The sequence below is a fragment of the Cervus canadensis genome, chromosome 2 (assembly GCF_019320065.1).
Source record: "Cervus canadensis isolate Bull #8, Minnesota chromosome 2, ASM1932006v1, whole genome shotgun sequence".
NCBI classification, from domain to species: Eukaryota; Metazoa; Chordata; class Mammalia; order Artiodactyla; family Cervidae; genus Cervus; species Cervus canadensis.
In genome coordinates this window covers 107278924-107297263 of record NC_057387.1, presented here as the reverse complement: position 1 = coordinate 107297263, position 18340 = coordinate 107278924, and the positions used below count along the sequence as shown (strand labels likewise).

Sequence of the window (18340 nt, the reverse complement as noted above, 5' to 3'; positions counted from 1 at the left end):
TTCTTTCTGGAGTTATTTCTCCACTCTTCTCTGGTAGCATATTGGGCACCTGCCTACCTGGGGAGTTCATCTTTCAGTGTCATATTCTTGTGCCTTTTCATACTGTTCATGAGGTTCTCAAGGTAAAAAGACTGAAGTGGTTTGCCATTGCCCTCTCCAGTGGACCATGTTTGTCAGAACTCTCCACCATGACCTGTCCCTCTTGGGTGACCCTGCAACACATGGCTCATAGTTCCATTGAATCAGACAAGGTTATCATCCATGTGATCAGTTTGGTTAGTTTTCTGTGATTGCAGTTTTCATTCTGTCTGCTCTTTACAATTTCTTGCATTTTCTTTACCATGTGCACGTATCATTTATTTAAAACTTAATTCAACATTTTTGAGAAAGAAATATAATCTATCATTATTTTACTCAGTCCATTATGAATATTATTGCTTGGACATGTGATTGCCTAAGAATATGTGATTGTCTAAACACAGCTGGAAGAACAGTCTCCATCATAAAATGACCTGCAAAGGGCAGTCCAAGAGAATGGGGCTTGTAATACATAATGGTGTTGCTAAGTTGAAACTTTATTAAGAAACGTAGATGGGAAAGAAATATAATTAAAAATAGAAATGAAAATAGGGTAGAAAGATGCAGTTCAACAGTGTCCTCTAGAAAATCGATCACGAGTTTGTAGGTATTTACAAGAGAAGGCTCTTAGGTATTTACCCAGGAGAAGAGTTACTGGGTAGGGTGGTAATTCCGTGTTTAACTTTTTGAGGAGTTGCCAGACTATTCTCACATCAGCTGCAGCACTTTACATTCCTAGGAGCAATGTGTTAAGATTCTAATGCCTCCACGTCCTCATCAACACTGGCTATTGTGTCTTTTTTAATAACAGCCACGCCAGAGGGTGTGAAGTGGTACACTGTGGTTTTGATTGGCATTTGATACAATGATGGCTAATGATGTTGAGCATCTCTGCATGTGCTTATTGGCCTTTGGAGCTGGACTTCAGCCTGGAGGCAATGGTAAGATTTCAAACTGCTTTAGACAAGGGAGTGATCTTACCTGATTTACTTTTTAGGAAATCCCTCTTTGGGTTTCAGGGGAAAAGGGACAGAAAGTGAGTCTATTATTTTCCAGGTGAGAGAGGGCAAGCAGTAGAATGAATAGGATTGGGAGAGCAAATTGGGGAGGAGTTGAGCGTGTCCCAGTTTAAAGAAGTCTGAATTGATTTCCACAGCCTCTGTGACTGTTTTCTGGATTCCTCTTTCAGACCTTAATCTCCTGTAGGGCAGGGACAAATTGATTCATTCATATTGCAAAACTGTATTGTGTTCCTACCCTGTGCCTGCATTGTTCCAAAAACTTGGGATGCTTCATGGATGAAACAGAGATCCTGGCCTTGTGAAGTTTGCATTCTAGCAGGGATGAGTGGGTTATTATTATTGCCCCATACCAAATAGTCATGGCTGATACCTGTCCAAGGACCTGACGAGGATAGCCTCCTGTGACCTCACAAATGCCCACAAATGTCTTGTTCTGTAAAACCTATGAGGTTGATGATGACGCCCCTGTGTGAGAGATGTTGATGTGGAGTGGGAAGGCTGTGGATACATGCTAACTCGAGCCCCTATGGGCTGCTGGTGTAAGTATTTGTCACGTGTGTATTTAGGACCAAAGCTGGCACAGGACAGGGCTTCCCAGGTGGCACTAGTGGTAAAGAATCCACCTGTCAGTGCAAGAGATGGGTTTGATTCCTGGGCTAGGAAGATCCCCTGGAGTAGGCAGTGGCAACTCACTCCAGTATTCTTGCCTGGAAAATTCCATGGACAGAGGAATCTGGAGGGCTGCAGTCTATGGGGTTGCAAAGAGTCAGTCTGAGCATGCATGCTCCCTAGAACAGGACAGGGGAGTGGGGAGGAAAAAGGGGACCCCAGTGTCTGCTTAAGAATTCTCTATCCTCAGCCACTCAGTGCGGGCCCAAACATGCACACCCACCAGCAACACCAATTTCTAAATATCTTCATAGTAATAACAGCAAATACTTCAGTGGCTCTTCCAAAGTGCTAGACACTCTTCAAGTACCCTACAATAATTTTTAAGTGTTTTGTAAATTGTATTTACAGACTCTATTGCTTACAATACAAATTACAACTATTCATTCATTTAATCCCCACGACATCCCCATGACATAGACATTATTATCATTCAATTGTACAGATGAGGAAACCGAGTTCACTCAACCCTCCAGTGTCTGAGCTGGAGCTAAAAACACTTCTAACCCCATGCAATACTGCCTCCAAGAGGAGGTCTGGAAAATGCCATCTTCCTGCATCTCGTGACATTTCCACTGATGCCTCATGTAGTTAGCTGGCCCCCTGGACCCCCTTATGGCTCCAAGCTAGCAGCAACCTCCAATTGGCCTAGTGGGAAGAGAACTAAATCAGCAGTCAGAACTTCAGAATCTGGTGGTAGGTCCACTCTTAAGAGGTGTGTGGAAAAAAAGTGAAAGTGAAAGTCACTCAGTCATGTCTGACTCTGAGACCCCATGGACTATACTGTCCATGGAGTTCTCCAGACCAGAGTACTGAAGTGGGTAGCCTTTCCCTTCTCCAGGGGATCTTCCCAACCCAGGGATCGAACCCAGGTTTCCCACATTGCAGGCGCATTCTCTACCAGCTGAGCCGCAAGGGAAGCCCAAGAATACTGGGGTGGGTAGCCTATCCCTTCTCCAGCAGATCTTCCCGACCCAGAAATTGAACCAGGGTCTCCTGCATTGCAGGCAGGTCCTTTACCAGCTGAGCTATGTGCATCTTTGGGTAAAAATCCACCTCCCTGGGTTGTCTCCCCACCCGGCAAGAAGGTAGCTGTAGGGGTGTCTCGTGGTCCCGCCGTCTCCAGGGAGGGGGCTGAACAAGGACCTGACTCCTGGGGGTGGGCAAGGTCCTCAGCACAACCCAGTCTGATCCATGGCATCAGGCAATCAGAGAGAGGACAGTGTCTGCGGTTGAACTTCAAGAAGGTGCCATTTCAGAGGTCAAAAATAGAGGCATAGCAGCGAGTCAGAAAGTCCTACCTGATGCCACAGCAGCTGCTGCAGTTTGTGGCCTTGTGGGTGCTGAGCCCAGAGCAAAACATCTTATAAAGGACACTCACTTGTCTCCACATGGCATCTCAGAAGCGGGGATGCTGAGAAGTGGATCAGGGAGGCAGAGGGTGGATTTGACCTGGGTCTGCTGGATTCCAGAACCCGCAGCCCTGACCACTGGGACTGCCCAGCAAAAGACGCACAGCCGGGACCCTGAGGCCTGAAAGCCTTGCTCAGAAAGCCTTGCTCAGTGGAGGGTCCCTGCCTGCCTCTCTCCCTCTCCCATTGGGAACACAACCTCACAAGCACCATCCAGATCCAGGGGCTCCGTCACCAGCATTCACCTGCCCAATTTCAGAAGATGCTTTCACAGTTTATAAATCCACACTGCACCCCTTCTGTGTGCCAAGAAACAGATGAACAGGTGGGTCCTAGTCCCTGCCCTCCAGAAGCCAAGGACAATGAGAGCCATTAAATCTGGGGAGCAAGAGAGAGGACCCCCGCAGCCTTCCCACAGGAAGAGCCTTGATTGTGGGGCAGATTGGGATGAAACATTTGGCCCTGGCTACCCTGTTGAAATAATGCCTCTCTCCAAAGCAGGCAGCTGTGGGCACCTCGTCTGCCAACAAAACTGGCAGAGTCAGGCAGTGGGGCAGGAGCCTGAAGCTTGGGCAGCCTCTGCCTAAAAAGACCCCATTTCCAGAGGACCCAACACCTCTGCTCAGGTCCAGCTTGCTGGGATTCCAATCCCAAAATAAGAGGACATCTCTCCACACCCCCGCCACTGAGCACTGACCTGGAAGTTCAGACCATTGATTAAACCATGGGCAGAATTAGGGGCTCTACTGAGATGAGCCTTCTCCCCACATTCCCCATCTGACATGTCCTCTGGACACCCTGAGAACAGAGCAGATGCCATTATCTAGGGGTTGAGGGGCCATGATCTGGCTGGATCTTTAAAATTGCCACCACCTTCAGCATTCCCAAGAATCCCACCCTCACTCTATGATTACCTGGTGCAGAAGAGCTCTGGTTTATGCCAAGAAAGAAACAGGTGGGTCGACTTGTTGAGAAGGTCGTGCCTCAAGGAGCGTGTTCCAGTTTGGATCCCAAGGCTCTGGGTGGGAAGTCGGGGGTGTGAGCAGAGGCCGTGGGGACCCAGCTTCTAGAACAGGGCAGCTCTCGTATCCTCCAGCCTCACCTGGAGCCTCAAGGCCTCCTCTGTCCAGCTCGTGCCTATAAACACCTACGGGAGGCTGGCACCTCTCCGCCTACTCACCTGCTCCGGGAGTGCAGGACCAGCCTTGACCTAGTTAGGATGCTGCCTCTCATTAGTCAGGAAGCAATCTGTCTAGTTCTCTCCACAGTCTTGCTGAAACAGAATGAACCACAGGAAGCCTGAGCCAAGCTCACCCCTTGAATGAAACCAGGGCCCGGGAGGGTCCGGAAGGGCAGCAAAAGGGAAGCGGAGGGGCTGGATCTTGGGAGGACACAGCTTCCCTTGGGGCTCTGCGGCTGGGTGAGTGGGACCTCCTGACCTCTTGGGACCTCAGTTTCCTCCTCTGAAAAATTAAAGCAAAAATAGCACAGTGGGCTCCAAGCCACATGAGTGCAGACCGTACCCCTCATGGGCTACCACCACCCAGAATCCAGAGTGTTTCTGGATGGACCTAGAGATCGTCAGACTGCATGAAGTCAGAGAGAGAAAGACAAGTATCCTATGATTTTGTTTACAAGTTCAATGTTTTAAAAAACAGAAGTGCAAGTGGACTTATCCACAAAACAGAGTATAAAATAGAGTTATAAACGTAGGGCACAAACTTATGGTTCTCAAGGGGTAAGGGAGTGGAGAGGGATAAATTGGGAGATTAGGATTGACATATACATGCTACTACATATAACATATAAAATATATGAAGTGTGTACGTATTTAGTCGCTTCACTTGTGTCCGACTCCACGGACTGTAGCCCCCCTCCTCTGTCCTTGGGGATCTTCCCGACCCAGCAATCGAACCCACGTCTCTTATCCCTTGGTAACTCAGTTGGTAAAGAATCTGCAGCTGGTAAGGAATGCAGGAGACCTCAGTTCGATTCCTGGGTCGGGAAGATCTGCTGGAGAAGGGGTAGGCTGCCCAATCCAGTATTCTTGGGCTTCCTGGCTGGCTCAGACAGTAAAGAATCCTCCTGCAATGTGGGAAACCTGGGTTCAATCCCTGGGTTGGGAAGATTCCCCTGGAGAAGGGAATGGCTATCCACTCCAGTATTCCGGCCTGGAGGATTCCATGGACTGCGTAGTCCATGGGGTCGCAAAGAGTCAGACACAACTGAGCAAATTTCACAGCTCATGTCTCCTCAATTGCCATTAGCACCACCTGGGAAGCCATTTATATATTATGGGGAGCCATAATATATAAACTTCATATAAAATATATAAAAATACAGATATATATTAATCAATTCAGTTCAGTCATTCAGTCATGTCCAACTCTTTTTGACCCCATGGACTGCAGCACGCCAGGTTTCCCTGTCCATCACCAACTCCTGAAGCTTACTCAAACTCATGTCCATTGAGTCAGTAATGACATCCAACCATCTCATCCTCTGTCATCCCCTTCTCCTCCCGCCTTCAATCTTTCCCAGCATCAGGGTCTTTTCAAATGAGTCAGTTCTTCGCATCAGGTGATCAAAGTATGGGAGTTTCAGCTTCAGCATCAGTCCTTCCAATGAATACTCAGGACTGATTTCCTTTAGGTTTGACTGGTTGGATCTCCTTGCAGTCCAAGGGACTCTCAAGAGTCCTCTCCAACACCACAGTTCAAAAGCATCAATTCTTTGGTGCTCAGCCTTCTTTATAGTCCAACTCTCACATCGATACACAACTACTGGAAAAACCATAGCTTTGACTAGATGCACCTTTGTTGACAGAGTAATGTCTCTGCTTTTTAATGTGTTGTCTAGGTTGGTCATAGTTTTTCTTCCAAGGAGCAAGCGTCTTTTAATTTCATGGCTGCAGTCACTATCTGCAGTGATTTTGGAGCCCAAAACAATAAAGTCTGTCACTGTTTCCATTGTTTCCCCATGGATTTACCATGAAGTGATGGGATGGGATGCCATGATCTTAGTTTTCTGAATGTTGAGTTTTAAGCCAACTTTTTCACTCTTCTCTTTCACTTTCATCAAGAGGCTCTTTAGTTCTTTTTCGCTTTCTGCCATAAGTGTGGTATCATCTGCATATCTGAGGTTATTGATATTTCTCCCAGCAATCTTGATTCCAGCTTGTGCTTCCTCCAGCCCAGTGCTTCTCATGATGTACTCTGCATATAATTTAAATAAGCAGGGTGACATTATACAGCCTTGAAGTACTCCTTTCAAAATTTGGAACCAGTCTGTTGGTCCATGTCTGGTTCTAACTGTTACTTCTTGACCTGCATACAGATTTCTCAGGAGGCAGGTCAGGTGGTCTGGTATTCCCATCTCTTGAAGAATTTTCCATAGTTTATTGTGATTCACACAGTCAAAGGCTTTGGCATAGTCAATAAAGCAGAAGTAGATGTTTTTCTGGAACTCTCTTGCTTTTTAGATGATCCAACGGATATTGGCAATTTGATCTCTGGTTCCTCTGCCTTTTCTAAATCCAGCTTGAACATCTGGAAGTTCATGGTTCACGTACTGTTGAAGCCTGGCTTGGAGAATTTTGAGCATTACTTTGCTAGCAGGTGAAATGAGTACAATTGTGCAGTAGTTTGAACATTCTTTGGCATTGCCTTTCCTTGGGATGGAATGAAAACTGACCTTTTCCAGTCCTGTGGCCACTGCTGAGTTTTCCAAGTTTGCTGGCATGTTAAGTGCAACACTTTAACAGCATCATCCGTGCATATAATGTATAAAATAGATAAGTAATAAGGACCTACTGTATAGCACAGGGAACTCTACTGAATACTCTGTAATAACCTATGTGGGAAAAGAATCTAAAAATGATGGATATATGTAAATATATAACTGAGTCACTTTGCTTCGCACCTGAAACTGACACAACACTGTAAATAAACCAGACTCCAGTGAAAAAAAATTTTTAGACAAAGAGCATTTCTGATGCATCACTGATGAGCCATCAATACCTTTCATCAGTTGAGTGAATGGCTGGTGCCACCTTCCCAGGCAGAGCCGATGATGTGAGGATTACATGTGAAAAGTCATCCACATCTCTTAACCCAGCATCCGGCATATGGCAGGGACCCGCTAGATGCTAGTGCCAGGCAAGGAGCACTTTCCTTCTGTACCCACTGCAACCAAGCCTAAGGCTCCATGGGCCATGAAGATGAGTCATTTGCTGGCCCACAGCCAGAAGATATAGCCCTTATCACCCCAGTTCATAACCATTGTGGGGGAGGCTGCAGGAATTAGAAATGTCAAAAGGCAGCCCCATTCAGTTCAAAGTGCATTTCTTGCCTCAGTCTAGATCCGGGGTGAGGGCAGTCTCCCTAATGTGTTCCCCCTCCCTGCTCTGGACACAGGCCTTTCTCAGCATCTTTAGCTCAGAGTCAAGTGCAGACATACCCTGTCACCTCTCTCCTGGGAGGTCAGCTCCCCCTGGGTGATGGTTCTGGGCCCTCTTGTCCCTGCTCTGGTCTAGCCTCTCGTTAGTTCTCAAAGGCACGGTCACCTGGCTTCAAAGTTTATCACTGAAAGCCCCACCCAAAATCCAGCCTACATGAAGGCCCAGTGAACTCCCACCTCCAGCGCTGACTCACTCAACCCAACATCCATGAATCCCCTTGAAGTGGATGCCTTTACGTTCCTGTTTTTCTCCTGCTAATTCATCGGGCTGCAGAAGGGGTTCTTTTAAAGTGGGTTAAGTGCAGGAGTAATGACTCATTGCAGAAACTGTGACATATCAATAAAATGGGATATTGTTGCTTAGTCACTCAGTCATGTCTGACTCTTTTGCTACCTCATAGACTGTAGTCCGCCAGGCTCTTCTGTCCATGGGATTCTCCAGGCAAGAATTCTGGAGTGGGTTGCCATTTCCTTCTCTGGAAGGTCTTGCCGACCCAGGGATTAAACCTTTGTCTCTTGCACGGGCAGGTAGATTCTTTACCACTGAGCCACCAGGGAAGCCCAAGGCACCAATTAATTAAAATCAAGCCTTGAAGACTAGACAATGTGTGAGTTAATGCTGGGATGATGTAAAGTATAAAAAAATAGGATACATGACAGCATATAAGGTAGGATCCCACTTTTGTAAATGTGTATATTTTCTATTCAAAATTAATATTAAAAATAAACAAAAACCCTATGAAAAATATGTATTGCTACCCTGCTAAAACTTAGCATGGTACTTGGAATAAAATAGATATTTAGCAAATGTCTGTTGAATGTAGAATGAATAAATAAATATTTTCAGTAATTAATGTTGACCAGGAGGATGACAAATGATGTTTATTTACTTCTTTGTACTCTTTCAGGCACACATGGATTTTGTTATTAGGTTAAAAATAATGGTAAGTATTAAAGTGAAAGGCTTTAAATGTGGCTGGATAATGCCTATTAACTTCATTCTGGCCAGATCATCAAGTAGAGAAATAGGCTTTCAAAAGGGCCTAAAGAACCTGTGAAAATGGACTTGACTCAGCATGCAAATTCAGCTTACATTTGGCTCCAAAGGACCGACTGATGAAGTGTTCAAAGTATTTGTTCAACACATCTCGTGTAGCCAACACCACGCTCACTTGGGCAGGAGATGGAGAGGAAGTTCACAGAGATGCTCCCAGAGCTCCGAGGGCTTATTATTTATGTGAGGGAACCAGTCGAGCCCACAGGAAACAGAGGCCAGTGAAGACAGGGGCATGGTGGTGGCAGGCGGACTGTGATGGTGGCAGTGATGAAGAGTGAGGGGAGAGGCGAGGACAGGAGAAGCCTTGGAGACTTCCTGGGCCTGGGCTGGGCCAGGAAGAGGGAGATGTACAAGGTGGAGCTGGAACATCTCAGCAGGAATGCACAGAGCACCCAGTGGGTTCCCCCACTGGAGAAGGTGGGAGAGGATGCCTGGAGATGAGCTTGTATGGAGACAGTGGGGCGGGGAGGGGAGGGGGTGGGCACCCGGCTTGGCAGGGCCATCAGGGCTTGGAATGTAGTCTGTTTTCTCTCTGCTGGCTTTCATGATTCTCCTCTATCTTTAATGTTCTGCAGTCCCAGTATGGCTTGTCCAGGTGTGAATTTATTTACCTCGTCTAGGACTCAGCACACTTTTTCAAACTCAGAACATGTATCTTCAGTTCTGAAAATCTCTCAGTCATTAATGCTTTGAACACTGCCTTTTCCCACTCTCTCTCCTCTGCTTCAGAACAGCCTATTAAATGCAAATTGAGTTTTCTTGATTTAGTCACCAAATGTCTTTTTTGACTTATTTTCCACATTTTTCATCTCTTTGCCTCCTGGTGCTTTATTCTGTGTGATTTTCTCAGATATACCTTCCAAATTACTAAATCTAAAATCGTGTCTAGCTAAGATTTTTTTAAATGCAATATTTTTTATTTCTGTGATTTCTACTTAGTTCTTTGGATTCACTTTTTAAAAAAATTAATTTCCTCAGCACTAAAAAGAAATGAACTAACAAGCCTTTGAAAAGACTTGGAGGGACCTTAAATATATATTATTAATGAAAGCAGCCAGTCCGAAAAGGCTATATACTGTACAATTCCAACTATGTGACATTAGGGAAAAGGCAGAATAAGGAGACAGCAAAAAGTGCAGTGGTTGCCAGATCTCACGGAAATGGGGGTAGGTAATGAATGGGAGAGGCATCCATGATTTTTCATGGATGAAAATACTCCGTATGATATCATATGATGGACATATGTCATTATTCATTTGTCCAAGCCTATACAAAACCAAGGATAAACTATAATGCAAACTATGCACTTGCGGGTGATTATGACGTGTCAGTGCCGGTTCATCAGTTATAACAAAGGTCCTGCTCTGGGGAGCTGGGAATGTTGATAATGGGGGAGGCTGTGCATGTATGGGGGCCAAAAGCCATATGGGAACTTTCTGTACTTTCCCCTGGATCTTGCTGTGAACCTAAAACTTCTCTGACAAGTAATGTCTTAACTTTAAAAACATGATTTTTTATTCTTATTTTATAGATTTTATTCCTTTATCTCTTTAAGCACCTAAGGATACTTATTTTTTAAGTCTTTTATATTCTAGCATTCCATTTCCTCATGGGTCAACTCTCTTATTGCTGTGGGATACTTTCCTTCATATTGGACTTCCCCAGATATTTTATAATGTTTGTGTGTGAGCTCACCCTCAGTGGGAATGATCTTTTGGCTGTGGTGGTGGAGTTGCTCCCACTGGTGCCCCAGATTGTGAACACCTTCCCTCATTGTCCCTACGTAAGTCTCAAAAGTTCACGGTTTCTCAACTTTCTTTCTCAGTTTCTGTCTTAGGCTTTCTGTTCTCTGTGAGTGGTGAAATTTTGGGCTATATGTACAAAACCAAATTACCCTCAGTTTCTAGAGGATTTTATTTCTATTCATGGCCTGTACATTTAAAAAAAATTTCTTAGCCATAATTTCTGTCTAAACTTCTTGCTGTGTTCAGGTCCAAAGGTTTTGATTCTTATCCCCTCATAGCTGTTGAATTAAAAGACAAACATATTTCCTGGCGATGGAAGTAACAGTCCCTAAAAAATGATATCTCTGAGGTAGATATAGAATGACTTAAGAATAACTTATTTATTTAAGGCACTGGAGATGAAAGATTATTTCTCTTTCTTGCTCTTGGGACCAAATATATATTTATATCACATATATATGATTTTATATTTTTTCCAGCATTTCTGTGTGTCTAGGAAATTTCATGTGATCTTGAACAAGCTACTAATATTTAACATCTACATGTCTGGCCTTATCATCATAGGACTGTAATGATGACTAAACAAGATAATTCATGTAAGGTGCCTAGAACAAAACCTGGCCTGAGGGCAATCCATAAATATTATAATAATAATTCCTGCTTCAGTTCATTTCTTTTTCTTGACCAGACCTGGCCACTCACCTCTATATACTTCAAATATTTTTTTAAATAACCACAACTTTTTTTTTAACCTCAAGCTTTTAAATTCCTCTCCCTTCCCCACCCCCAACAGCAAACTCAATACAGGAAGTTATTAACCTTAAAAGAAATTCTCTTACAATGAATTAAACTTACTATACTTGAATATTCAACTTATGCTGATGCACAATTATAATAATTACTTTAAAATAACTGGTTTATGATTACTAAATGATTACTGAATGATTTACCAAAAATTATTGCCCAGAAATCATGCAAAGATGGGCACAATAAAGGACAGAAATTGTATGGACGTAACAGAAGCAGAAGATATTAACAAGAGGTGGCAAGAATACACAGAAGAACTATACAAAATAGATCTTCATGACCCAGATAACCGCGATGGTGTGATCACTCACCTAGAGCCAGACATCCTGGAATGCAAAGTCAAGTGGGCCTTAGGAAACATCACTATGAACAAAGCTAGCAGAGGTGATGGAATTCTAGGTGAGCTATTTCAAATCCTAAAACATGAGGTTATGAAAGTGCTGCACTCAATATGCCAGCAAATTTGGAAAACTCAGCAGTGGCCACAGGACTGGAAAAGGTCCGTTTTCATTCCAGTCCCTAAGAAAGGCAATCCCAAAGAATGCTCAAACTACTGCACAATTGCACTCATCTCACCTGCTAGCAAAGTAATGCTCAAAATTCTCCAAGCTAGGCTTCAACAGTACATGAGCCAAGAACTTCCAGATGTTGAAGATGGATTTAGAAAAGGCAGAGGAACCAGAGATCAAATTGCCAATATCCATTGGATCATCTAAAAAGCAAAAGAGTTCCAGAAAAACATATACTTCTGCTTTATTGACTATGCCAAAGCCTTTGACTGTGTGGATCACAACAATCTGTGCAAAATTCTTCAAGAGATGGGAATACCAGACCACATGACCTGCCTCCTGAGAAATCTGTATGCAGGTCAAGAGGTAACAGTTAAAACCGGACATGGAACAACAGACTGGTTCCAAATCAGGAAAGGAGTACTTCAAGGCTGTGTATTGTCACCCTAATTTAACTATATGCAGAGTATGTCATGTGAAATGCCAGGCTGGATGAAGCACAAGCTGGAATCAAGATTGCCGGGAGAAATATCAATTACCTCAAAAATGCAGAAGATACCACCCTTATGGCAGAAAGTGAGGAAGAACTAAAGAGCTGCTTGATGAAAATGAAAGGAGAGTAGAAAAGTTGACTTAAAACTCAACATTCAGAAAACTAAAATCATGACATCAGGTCCCATCACTTCATGGCAAATAGACGGGGAAACAATGGAAATAGTGGGAGACTTTATTTTGGGGGGCTTCAAAATCACTGCATATGGTGACTGCAGCCATGAAATTAAAAGATGCTTGCTCCTTGGAAGAAAAGCTATGACCAACCTAGACAGCATATTAAAAAGCAGAAACATTTCTTTACCAACAAAGGTCCACCTAGTCAAAGCTATGGTGTTTCCAGTAGTCATGTATGGATGTGAGAGTTGGACTATAAAGAAAGCTGAGCACCAAAGAATTGATGCTTTTGAACTGTGGTGTTGGAGAGGACTCTTGAGAGTCCCTTGGACTGCAAGGAGATCCAACCAGTCCATCCTAAAGGAAATCAGTCCTGAGTATTCATTGGAAGGACTGATGCTGAAGCTGAAACTCCAAAACTTTGACCAACTGATTTGAAGAACTGACTCATTTGAAGAGACCGTGATGCTGGGAAAGATTGAAAGCAGGAGGAGGTGATGACAGAGGATGAGGTGATTGGATGGTATCACCAACTCAATGGACATGAGTTTGAGCAATCTCCAGGAGTTGGTGATTGACAGGGAGGCCTGGCGTGCTGCATTTCATGGGGTCTCAAAGAGTTGGACATGACTGAGCAAGTGAACTGTACTGATTGCCCAGAAAACACCACAAAAGCTCTGGTCAAGGGCATCCCAGTTTTTGAAAGGGATTTCTCAGTGTCTTAGTCCATTCATGCTTTCTGTACACCATAGACCGAGGTGCTTATAAGGAACAGAAATTTATTTCTTGCTTTTCTGGAGGCTGGGAAGTTCAAGATCCAGGTACTCGTAGTTTGGTGTCTGGTGAGAACCCTCTTGGGCTTCTCAGGTGGCGCTAGTGGTAAAGAGCCCACCTGTCATTGCAGAAGACATAAAGAGATGCAGATTTTTTCCCCTGGGTCAGGAAGATCCCCTGGAGGAGGGCATGGCAGCCCACTCCAGTATTCTTGCCTGGAGAATTCCCATGGACAGAAGAGCTTGGAGGGCTACAGTCCATAAGGTTGCAAAGAGTCAGACATGACTGAAGTGATTTACATGCACAAGAACCCTCCCCCTGGTTCACAGAACGTCTTCTCTCTGTATTTCACATAGTGGAAGTGGCAAGCGAGCTCTCTGGGATCCCTTTTTAAGGACACTTGGGTTCCTCATTGGTAGAACCCTCACAACCTCAGCACCTCCCACAGACCCTATCTTCTATATCATCACATCGGGGAATTGTTTCCAACACATGAATTCGGGCTGGGGGGAGGGACAGATTCAATCTATGACACTCAGTTTCATCCCAAATACTTCCACAGTAGGGCAGTGGACAATGGTTAAAAAAAAAGAATGAAGAATTTAAAGTGTGTTGAACTGGAAAACTACCAAGAAATAGATACGGAGCAATATGTACATACTGTGGTCCTGCCTGAGTAAACAAAGGATATAGGGGTGTGTATGTGTGTGTGTATGAGAGAGAGAGGGAAATGGTATATAGAGAGAATGTTTCTAGAAGGATTCTGCAGGAAACTGTGAGCTGAGGTTATGTAAAATGTTTTGGAGCAGGGAAGTGACAGGTTCAGGACTGTATCCGCAGACTTGCATGGCATGCTGAGTGGACGTGGTGGAGAGGACTGGGAGGAACTGGGAGAGCCTGCAGCCTGGAGTCTGTTTAAAGGACACGCAGTGGTACAGCTGAGAGTTGACGGGGTCTAATCTGAAGCAGGGGGATGCAGCGGAGAAGGAAAAAAGAAACTGGATTCATTTTTGAGGAGCTTCCAGCAGTAGCCCCAGTGCTAGGGCAGTACCTTCAGCCCATAGGTGCTCATCAATGTCCGAAATGAATGGTCTCCTGTATAGAAGACTTAGAACTCCAGCCCCTCTAGGCATCTGCTTGGCAACTCCAGACAGCATCCCGTAGGCCTTCTTCTCGGAGTTTGCTCACCCAACCCCGGACTCTGGGAGGCAGGGGCAGGAGGCAGGGTCCACAGGCAGGCGAAGCCAGGGCCCACATTTCTGTTGTGCCCTCTGGCCCTGCCCCCCTGGGAGTGTGGTGTCACTTCCTGTCCCACTGCCCTTGCTCCACCAGGCCCCCCACCAGCAGGACTGCAGGCACCTCTGAGCTGGCCTCTGTGTTTATGTGGCAAGGAAGAAGTGTCTCTAAAATGCTGAGGCCCTGGCCTCCCTTAGGACCTAAGGGGAGACAGGAAAACAGAACAATGAGAAAGAGGGGAAGAAGACAGCCAAGAAAATCAGATCTAACCTTACACTCAGGTATACTCTCAGTCATGCACACGCCTGCACCTGCCATCATAACACTGTGTACTTAGGAGGAGCTTAAAATAGGTTTTCTGAATACATGAGACAGTGATAGAGAGAGAGCAGGAGAATGAGGACTCCCAGGAGGGTGGCGGATGAAGGAAAGAAAACAGATCCTCCTGAACAACAGACATTCCCCCAGACCCCACACATGTGAAAGCTCCACTGGGATCCTTTGGTCATTGAGGACAGTGAGGGGCAGAAGGAACAATTTCATTCATTCTGGTATCTGCTGAGCCTAATGTGGGATTTGGTTTATAGTGTCCTGCTCAAATGTTTGTTGAATAAATGAAAGGGTGTGTGGATGGATGGATGGGTGGGTAGGTGGGTGGGTGGATTGATAGGTGGGTCTATAGGTGGGTTGATGGATGGATGGATGGATGGATGAGTGATTGGATGGATGGGTGCGTGGGTGGATGGCTTGATGGATGGATGGATAAAAGACCAAGTCTATTTAGCTTTCAGAGGAAAAACTGAAACCATAATTTCACAGTAATCAGAGGGCTGTCATAGCTTTCAAAGCCGGCCCTCAGCAATTCCTTTATCTTGGGATTCGTGCCTCTGTGTGACCCCCTAGGTCTGAATGTGGGCTGTACCTGATGACTTCCTCCCAGTGAGTAGAGTATTTTGAGACTGAAGGGATGTTACTTGTGTGTGCATAGACTACAAAGCCTATGACTTCTATCTTCTTGGACTCTGTTACCCACCCCAGAGACAAGCTGCCACAGAGGAGGGGCCCTTGTGGGGGCTTCGGGTCCACAGTCAGCGAGGAGCTGAGACCCTCAAGTTCAAGAGCCGGCAGGAACTGAATGCTGCCAGCAAGCTTGCGAACGTGAAGGGAGATCCCACCCAGGGGAGCTTCGAGATGTGGTCCACGCCTCACTGGCAGCTGGACTGCAGCCTGTGAGGGACCCTGAGCAGAGAACCCATCCAAGCCGTGCTCTGATGCCTGGTTCTCAGAAACCGTGAGGCTTCAAGCCACTACATCTAAGGTTAGTTTGTTGCCAGCAATAGCTAATACAACGGCTGATTTGAGTTTAATTTAAAAATGGACATGATGACAATTAAACTTGACAGGTGATGGCAGTGGTTCAGAGCCCAGGTTTTGGTACTGATGAGATGGGGTTTGAATCCTGGATTCCCACCTTACTAGTTGTGTGGCTGTGGGCCAGATGATCAGCTTCTCTGGGTCTTTATTTCTGTGTCTTTAAAATGGGCATAATTCTCTGTGCATAGAGCTAGCACAAGGATTATATAAAACAACCGTGTAAAGTACCTAGCCCAGAGACTTCGCAGGTAGTCCAGTGGTTAAGACTCTGTACTCCCAAAGCAGGGGGCCTGGGTTCAATCCCTGGTCAGGGAACTAGATCCCACATGCCGCAGTTAAAATCCCACACATGGCAATGAAGATCGCATGGGCTGAAGTTAAGACCCAGGGCAGCAGAAAAGAAAAGTACTTAGCCCAGGACCTGTCACTGAATAGAAGGTTGCTGTTCAGTCGCTCAGTCGTGTCCAATTCTTTGCATGGACTGCAGCACGCCAGGCCTCCCTGTCCATCACCATCTCCCAAAGCTTGCTCAAACTCATGTCCATTGAGTCGGTGATGCCATCCAACCATCTCATCCTTTGTCATCCCCTTCTCCTCCTGCCTTCAATCTTTCCCTGCATCAGGGTCTTTTCTGATGAGTCAGCTCTTCACATCAGGTGGCCAAAGTATTGGAGCTTCAGCTTCAGCATCAGTCCTTCTAATGAATATTCAGGACTGATTTCCTTTAGCACTGGCTGGTTGGATTTCCTTGCGGTCCAAGGGACTCTCAGCAAATAGAAGGTAGCTATTAGCAACAATAACAGCAGTGGTAACAGTAACAGAGGAAGGTCCGGCATGAGGCAGCGAGTGTCCCTGCCTGGAAGGGATTGAGCTGAATCATGATGCCATGTGCAACCTTTTCCAGGTCTTAGATGGAGCGCTGTGGGGCTGCCTGGCCAAGACCGTGGGCTGGGGGACCAGCTGTCACAGGACCACCAGGCTTACCTTGCGCCCGGGTGCGGCACCAGCTGCTCCTGGGCTTCACCGTGGACAGCGCCTTCCCTCCTGCACGGCCTCTGGTTCAGGTGCGGGGCCGCCACCCTGGCTGGGCCCAAGGGAGCAGGAAGGTAAACACCCAGGCAGGAAGTGATTGTCACGGGCACGGGGCCAGCGCGCAGCCAGGCGAGTCTGAAGGTCAGGAATGCTTCCCCAGGAGCCCCTTCCAGCAGAGGTCAGAGTCTCCGGCTGCAGGTTCTCGGGGAGCCGAGGAGTCCAAGAACAGCCCCCTGCTCTGAGACCCCGACAGGACACAGGACAGGAGAACAAGAGCCGTCCAGGGGGCTCTAACCCCCAGGAGCTCCTCACTGGCAGGTGAGCAAATGGTTTGAGTGTTTTGTTCTGTTTTGTTTTGTTTTGTTATGAGATGAAATGGGATGGAAAGCGGGCTGCAGCCAGGGCAGCACAGGCAAGGCCCCAGGCAGGTGAGTGAAGAGAGGCAAGCCCACTCACCCTTCATTGAGAGGGAGCTTCAAGAGAGAAAACAGCCCCGGGTCTCTCACTCACCTTGGCTTCACCATTCTCCCCTCTGGGACTCAGTTTAACCACCTGGGAACTGGGGTAATAACTCCTTCCGGGCTCCTCTCCTGTGAAGGCTACAGGAACAAGTGAGGTAATGAACATGACCAGCTGCAGAAGTTGTGGGATCCCGTGAGAAATGAACAAGGGAGCCCCTTGACCTGGGTTTGATCCCTGGGTTGGGAAGATCCCCTGGAGAAGGGAAAGGCTGCCCGCTCCAGTATCCTGGCCTGGAGAATGCCATGGACTGTATAGTCCATGGGGTCAAAAAGAGTCTGACACAACTGAGCGACTTTCACTTTCACTTTGATCAAGCACTACTAAGAATTCTAAGAATTAAGCATCTGAAGATGATTAAGAACTGCAACCACAGAACGTTAAACTAAGTGAGGGGTCCGTCTAAGGCCAGGGCCTCCTGTGACTGCACGGGTCACATGCCCGTGGCTCCAGCCCTAAAAATAACTGTGCATGTAAACTGTGAAGGGCTAAACAAACTGACGTGACTACATGCCCGAGGCTCGAGCCGCAGGGTCAGGGAGCACACGGGGGGAAGTCAGAGGGGAGCGTTGTCCCCAAGGCTGCTCCCCTGCCTCCGCACCTGCTGCTCAGGGTCCCATCTCAGAGGCCCCAGCCTCCCACCTGCTGAACTTGCACCCCTGGCCGGCATCCAGCCAGAGCCTGGTACAATTCAAAGGTCTGAGGACACAGATTTCTCAGATGTGGCAATCAATGGGAGATTGTTCTTTTCAACCTTGATTTAAAGTTTCAGGTGGGCATTTGCAGTGACATGGATGGGTCATGAGGTTATTATACTAAGTGAAGTAAGCCCAGAGAGACAAATATCATTTGATGCTGCTTATACGTGAAATCTAAAAAAAAAAAAATACAAATGAACATATATATGAAATAGAAATAGACCCACAGACATATTAATAGAAAACAAACTTATGGTTATACCAAAGGGGAAAGGAAGGGG

At 46.1% G+C, this 18340-nt stretch overlaps 2 protein-coding genes across 2 annotated transcripts in view; one reads left to right on the top strand and one right to left on the bottom strand.

Moving 5' to 3' along the window:
• NEU2 (neuraminidase 2) overlaps positions 1-16895 on the bottom strand; it is a 34578-nt gene extending 17683 nt beyond the window's left edge. The window contains exon 1 of the mRNA XM_043462015.1: positions 16795-16895. The gene's annotated coding sequence lies outside the window, so the exon portion shown is untranslated. The remainder of the gene's footprint in view (positions 1-16794) is intronic.
• A 122-nt stretch (positions 16896-17017) lies between these two features.
• The window catches only part of NGEF (neuronal guanine nucleotide exchange factor), a 120147-nt gene continuing 118824 nt past the window's right edge, over positions 17018-18340 (top strand). The window contains exon 1 of the mRNA XM_043462011.1: positions 17018-17160. The gene's annotated coding sequence lies outside the window, so the exon portion shown is untranslated. The remainder of the gene's footprint in view (positions 17161-18340) is intronic.